General features: G+C 36.0%; 1 pseudogene; it reads left to right on the forward strand.

Moving 5' to 3' along the window:
* The first annotated feature begins 2,475 nt into the window (after window positions 1-2,475).
* On the forward strand, window positions 2,476-4,297 carry LOC147011038 (uncharacterized; annotated as a pseudogene).
* Window positions 4,298-7,751: the final 3,454 nt, after the last annotated feature.

Raw genomic sequence — 7,751 nt, forward strand, 5'->3', positions numbered from 1 at the left:
TGCTAATACTTTTATTTTATTCAAGTTAAATTCAATAGATATAAACAATTTTTGGAGAGACAATTGTTCCACATTATGTAGTAAAAAGGAATTTGGGGATTATATGAAGCACACGACTGAAAAATATAAATATATTGTTGTGAAACAAGATGAGATGTTAAAAGATATATATTTTTATTTTAGAAACAATTACAGATATAAATGACAACTATTATTATAAATCTTGTGGGTAAATCTGCTTCTGGAAAAAACATTCATAAATCAAGGTTCTTGTATAGTACAAATGAGAATATTGTAAATTTGCTTTAAAAGCACTATGTAGTTCGTATTGTATCAACAACGAGAGCAATAAGACCTGGAGAAGTCAAAGGTGAAGATTCTTACTATATTTCAGTGGAGGAACATATGCGATTGAGGAATGAAAGCCAAATATTTGAGGAGGTTTCTCTTGGTACAACAAAATATTCACATTGTAAGAGTGAGTTGAAGAAACTAAAATCTGGTGGTCTTGGGATATTAGAAACTAATCCAGATGGAATGAGACAAATTTTTAAACATCTGAGTGGTAATGGTGTTGAGATTTTATCATTCGGTTTTGATGTTGATGAAGAAACTCAAAGCAAACGTATGAAAAGCAGAGATACAAGTATTAGTGAAGAAGAAATTACAACTCGTATTAATGTTTTTATGAAGAATTTGATGAAATATTTCAAGAAAAGGATTTATTTGAACACATCTACTTTAATGATGAAGAAAAGGAAAATTTTCCTGTTGACCTTTATAATTCAGTGAATGATATTTTCCAATAAATAAATGGATGAGAAAGAAAGAGCAAGAAGATTTAAGGGGCATCAAGAGTTGCTTTCAAAAGTTGCAAAACACCAGGAAGACATAAAGAAGAAACGCAGACAGAAACTAATGGCTGAAGAAGCATTTGAAAGAAAACAAGAGAAATTTTTTAAACCACTTTAAAAAACTTCCCAAGAAAAAATTATGGATGCTTCCACAGTTCCCAACATAGAATATACTCCGAAAAAACTTCAAATGTTAAAAGATTTCAGTCAAATGACGGAGGAAGAATTTTGGCATATCGGAGAATTAGAATATGATGAAGGATTATTTCAACAACTGGAAGAGATTAATCAACCCCCTGAATATGTTGTGAATGCTCTTGAAAAAAATGAATATTCAGCGGAATCAAAAACCAAAGCAGGACTCACTCCAACAGAACAACCAGCAATATTTCATCTTGCTCAAGAAAAGGGATTGATATTTAATGATGAATTAGGGTTCTTGAGTTCTGCTCAAACTCCTGTTAAACAAACTCTGAGATTAATGTTTCTTCTGACAAAAGATGGAAAACAAGGTTCAACTGTGAGGAATGAATCAAAATATTTTGATAAACCATTGGATATGAAAAATAAGGATGATACAGTCTATATTGATCTGCTGGACTCTCTTACTTATAGGGTTAGTCGATCTGGTAAAAGTAGGAAGAATGAGAAGGAGAAATAGGCCATGGGCCAGATAGGGCCACCGTGCACCCCCCCCCCACCACCTCCCAACAAAACTGTTTTTTTTGAAGTGTCTGGATAAGCTGAATACGAATTTGAATGTTAACATTGAAAATATTGGGATGCACGACCTCTTTTAGGCTCATGAAAATGGGTACCCTCAAAAATGAATTTTCGTCATTTGTGCCAAAAGTGATTTCCGTAACCAATCAGAATGGCTTCCAGACTACACATATTATGGCTTATATGAAACATAATCTCATGCTGGTTCCATGTATGTGTCTAAAATTAATATATCCAAGAGCTTATATAACATGTTGAGTGCATGTGCTGTGTCATCTTATTAACTGCCCATTACTGTGTTGTAAACTTTTCAATAAAGCTTATTTTATCCTGTTTCTTGTTATATATCCAGCTAATTAACCATGAGGTGACATGCCAATGCCAACTGCATTCCACTTGATGCCAAAATGGGTCCAATATCTTGGATACCCGCAATGTTATCACATCCTAAATTGCATATGTTTAATCTCATTGTGTTTGTTAACTATGACCAGAACCTCCATCGAGGTCAATAACTGACACAGAAATGACTTGGTGCTGAAGAGAAAGCTTGATTTCTCATGAACAAAGATATCCATATTGAAATTGGTATTGTGTGAATTTTTTTTCCTCCACATAATTTTATTTTTAATGTGCAGAATATGGCCATTGGAGCAGTAGTACAGACACCTCCCCCTCAAGGAACTTCAACAATAAATATTCATTTGTAGATTACTTAATAATTATTCCCATCATTTACATTGAAGCCAACAGGTTATTTAAGATACAATTCATTTATTTTGACATTAACATCAAATATGTCGTAAAGTTTTCTCGTTTAGGTGAAAGACAATCACTTAAGTCAATTATGAATAGCAAAATTACGATCAATTTTTAATGTAATCACAGATATGACATTTTAAATTTTTTAATGTTGGCTTTCTTATCTATTTGCAGGTTCACAGAGGCTGAGTGCAACCATGCAAAGTGATGTCTGACCCAATGCACTCATCAGAACGTCAAGAGAAAGAAGGCCCCCCAACCAAACACCCGAAGGATGGTGGCAGTGGAGGCCAAGGGACAAGGCCAAAGTCCAGGTGCTTCATACACATCCCTGGGCTTCAGTATGGACCTCTCGTGGCATTAACAATAAGTGCAGAATCCAATGAAAGACTTGCCAGGTTGAAGGACATACGTGACAGGAGACTGTCTCAGCCATTAGAATCTGTTCACCGAATGACTGCTACCTGTGACCTCATACCAAATACCATTACTGAAGGTGATCCATATCACAGAGAATGTTACCAAAGATTCACTATGAATCTCAATCGACTTTCCAGTCATTATGATCCATCTGAACCATCATGTTCCAAGTTAAGTCGGGGGGGGGGGGCTCAGCTGGTGACAAGGTACTATTCTCACCTGATTGTATATTCTGCCACTCAATGGAACGGAAGAAAGTGAAAGTCAAAGGGACATGGACTACTGAGGGATAAAGTCAGTTTGAGTTTGATAGATGGAGAACGGTGCACAAAACTGCTCAAGGCAAATTCGATGAGAAGTTGCTGATCAGAATTAGAGGCCATGATTTGTTTGCCACAGAAGCTAAATACCACAAATCCTGCAGGGTCCAATACACACAAAATTCCGACAAATGGAGAAGTACAAGCATAGAAGACAAGGAGCAACAGATCAAACTAGCAGAGGCACACAGTGAGGCATTTGGTGCTGTATGCCAACTAATCGACAGGGATATCATCATCAGCAAGAATATGATGAAACTGTCAGAGCTAACTGAAATTTATATCTCTCACCTGAAATGCACCAACTTCCCCAATCCCAAATTTCGTGGAGAAAACCTCAAAGTTAAGCTGAAGAAACATGACAAATACAAGAACAGACTGGCCTTCTGCACACTAAACAGAAGAGGCAACTTCCAGTCTTACATTGTCTACAGCTCTCACCGTGACATTAGTGACACAGTTCGATGTGCATATGAACTTGGTTCTAGAGACATGATCCAGGATGTTGGAAATTACCTACGTCAAGTGATTCTGGAGAGCTTCGCAAAAGCTGATGACTTGAAATGGCTTCCATCTGCCCAGGACCTTGGAAACATGACAGCTGTAATTCCATCACAATTGGAAAAAAAATTGAATTACCTGATATCAGGCAAACCAACTCCTCACACGTCGAAAGTGCACAGGCTCATGAATTCAATTGGGCAAGATATTTGTCGTGCAGCATCGAATGGGGAATGGAAACTCCCGAAGCATATGCTCATATGCATGACACTTCGTCACCTTTTCAGGAGCGAAAAATTGATAACCTTGCTGAACCGAATCGGACACTCAGAAAACTACTCATTCTCACTAGAGTTGGAAACTGCCCTTGCTCAGGCTGTTGCTGAAACATCAAGTCTGCTGTCAACGCAAATCATTCGATCACCAGGGGCCCCTTCCATTTTCCACTCTGAATTTGATAATTTTGACCAGCCACTGAACACCTCACTGGAATGGTCTCAATCCACACTGCACATAGCATCATGCTACAGGACACAGAAGGCAAGGCAGAGGATTAGGAGAGTGAACTACCAGGTTGGGATATGGAAGAAGGCCCACATTGCCAACCCTGATATCCCTGATGCTGGTGACGGACACGTTTGGGCACTTGTCAACCTAAAACTGGAGCCTCTCTGGTATGAGAGGTGTTCTCCCACAGCAGTTGACAGATATTGCTGAATCAGTGAACACCAGTGATGATGGAGATGATTAATCAGATAACGATGACAGCAGACCAGAGGAACAGGAGTACTCACCTGGTGACAGCTCGGAGTCTGACCAAGATTGAAGAACATAGCTGAACCATTAACTGTTGACATTGATTGAAATGGATGACAGTAAAATCTCATGATATTGTTACTTTCCTGATGAATACAATGAAACTGTATGATCATGATAATATATCAACAGAAATATCTTGAAATATGTATATGAAAGATATACTGTGTTATCGCTTAGTAAAAGGAACAACGTGACAGACTGTTATTACCTACTATATGTAAATATAATGTTGGTTTCAATCATTGTTTGTAATCAGAATTTGGGAAATAAGTATGAATGTAGCACATTTATATGTATTGTAAAATACATTACTATATTATTTAGAGTCGGAAAGAATATACCAGCGATATTAACATGAATAATGTTCTCCGCCATTTATTTTATTTTTAAAACCCAACCCTGCTTTTGATTTTGTGAATACCGTTCTGTTGTTTATAGTGTGATAACATCATGTGTGTTCATGCTATCTGGATTAAATTGTATTTGGATACTATATATATGGATAACAAATTAAGTCAGATTCTTATTCTGGACGATTTGGCAGAAGAAAAAAATGTCTTAAAAATAAGCTTTATTGAAACTTCTACAACACAGGAATGAACGGTTAATAAGACGATACAGTACATTAAGTCAACATGTAATATAAGCTCTTGGATATTTTAATTTTAGACACATACATGGAACCAGCATGAGATTATGTTTCATATAAGCCATAATATGTGTAGTCTGACAGTGTAATGGGTCGTCTCGAAGCAATTCTGATTGGGTATGGAAATTGCTTTTGGCACAAATGACGAAAATTCATTTTGAGGGTACCCCTTTTTCATGAGGCTAAAAGAGGTAGGGCATCCCAATATTTTCAATGTTAACATTCAAATTCGTATTCAGCATATCCAGACACTTAAAAAAACATAGTTTTGTTGGGAGGTGGGGGGGGTGCACGGTGGCCTTACCTAGCCCATGGCCTAAACACATTATTCAGGCTTTAAGTAGCCTTGGTTCAGGTATTAGTGTTCTTCCAAATGACCCACCACAATTAGTTAATAGACTGTTATTGCTGTTAGATAGTACGAAGGCTGGAAATAATAATTGTTTTAATGAATCATCAGCCATTTTAGACCAGTTGATGAACATGAAAATAATGAATAAATCTCAATATAAAGACATTTTATCTCAGATTAAATAAGATGAGAAGCACAATCCTTAGTTTTAATTTCACAACAAGCGACCAAACATCTTCATTTCCATACCCACTACAACTTGAAGCAACAAAAGAATATGAGGTGTATTTATTGTCTATGGAAACTTATAATATCTTGTTTAATATCACCGAGAAAAATGACAAGTTTAGCTATAATCCGGGAAGTGGATACAAAACGATAACAGTTTCACCTGGAGCATATGAGATTTCTCAAATATCTTCCGAAATTGATTGCCTTATGAATGAACTGGGTGATGAACCAAAAAGTATTGTTATAGATATTCAAAAATATATTTCAAAATCAACGACTAAACTTAACAAGCTCAATTGAGCTAAGGTCCTCGTCCTCTTAATGATGACGTCATAAAAACGAATATGACGTCATTGTGATGTATCAGGTTTGCAATAAATTATCTGTGCTAATGCCGGATTGATTCCCGCAAACAAAATTCAAACAGCTTGCCAAGTTTCAGAGATAATGGTTTAGGCGATTTCCATTAGCGGCGATATTATGACGTCAACTTTTTTTCAAGAAAGAATTTCCAAAATTGGAGATGGTTACTGCCTGCGTGTGGGCTTTCTGCATATACATGGCAAGTTTCACAAAGATCCGATGAAAACTCTGGGTTGTGAAACAAAATATGTCAAAAAATAGAAATGACATCATAAAAATTGATATGACATTATAGTGATGTATCATATTTGTGGTAATTCATTTCTGCTCATTCCCTGTTCGATTCCTGCAAATAGAATTCAAAAAGCTTGCCTAGTTTCGGAGATAATTTTTTAGGCGATTTCCAGTAGTGGAGATATTTTGACGTAATACCTTTTTTTCTTGGAGAAATTTTCAAAATCGGAGATGGTTACTGTCTGTGCAGGGTATTTTTACATATATATGCCAAGTTTCAGGAAGTTTCTATGAAAACTGTAGGCTGTGAAACAAAAAAGTCCACAAGAAGAAGCAGAAGAACAACAACATGAGTAAGACTTGGAGATCCTGCACGAGGATATAAAAATAACTACAAGGTTGATTTCATAATTGATAATTAATTTCGAGAGTTATTGGGTTTCTCCTCAAAAAAGATTGAAACTAATGGGACGTTTTACAGTGACATTGTCATTCAAATATCCTCAGGCATAAATTTGGTATTAATTCACTGTGATTTGAGTGATGGTGCTTATAATGATGGAATAAGAACAAATACAATATTTTCATTCAGCACATACTCAACCCTAATTGGTTATAAATTCAATATGGAACCCAAAAATCTGGTTTATCTCCCTGTGTCAGGAAAAAAAACCATACACAGTAAATTTTAGGACAACCAAACAAGATAATCGCATGATTTATTTTAATGGAGAAATGATATCCATCAGAATTCACCTACGTGAAGTTTTCCAATAAATAAATACATTGGTTATTGTGAGGAAACACGAGATGGGAAAATATAAAATAATTACAGGGGATGGGATGTTCCTTTCCCCATACTACAAGGGTGAAGGTATGTATCTTGGTAGAGGATACTATAAACCGAAGAGACAAAGGGGTGTCGGACATCAATTTAGAAAAAAAGGAGATGGGATAATTGATACTCTAATGGGTATCGGTTCAACTATTCTTAAACATAAAGACCGAATTGGTTCAACTGCTTCTGCTGTGGGAAATGCAGCTGGTGCTATAAAGAGTATAAAAGATCCCCAAAAGGAATCTCATAAATTGCAAGCAATAAAATAAATTAAGAAAGGCAAACCTCAGTTGTCTCCCCACAAACGACAGAAAATAATTCAAATACTTGGGTCAGGGTTTCAAAAGTTTTAACATCTTTTTTCCGAAATAAATACAAGTATGGAAGCAATTGATAGTATCTATAATTTGGATGATACTATTGTCATCTCAAACTCTACAAAAAAAAAGACTACTTCAAGGTAAATGCAATAACTGGAACAGACTGGAATGCAAATGGAACAAAAAGTATTGAAATAAATAATCAACAAACATATTTGAATCGAGCCAAAAGTTTCTTGTTGTGTGAATTTACATTCACTGAGGCTGCAAATAACACAAACGCTACACTCGTAAATGATTTCTTCGGGAAAATGTTTGATAGTGTTCGTTTGTACATTGGAACACAAGAAGTTGAAGCGGTTGAT

Source organism: Eptatretus burgeri, chromosome 16 (genome assembly GCF_056783735.1).
Source record: "Eptatretus burgeri isolate ZD-2024b chromosome 16, Ebu_testis_v1, whole genome shotgun sequence".
Taxonomy (NCBI): Eukaryota; Metazoa; Chordata; class Myxini; order Myxiniformes; family Myxinidae; genus Eptatretus; species Eptatretus burgeri.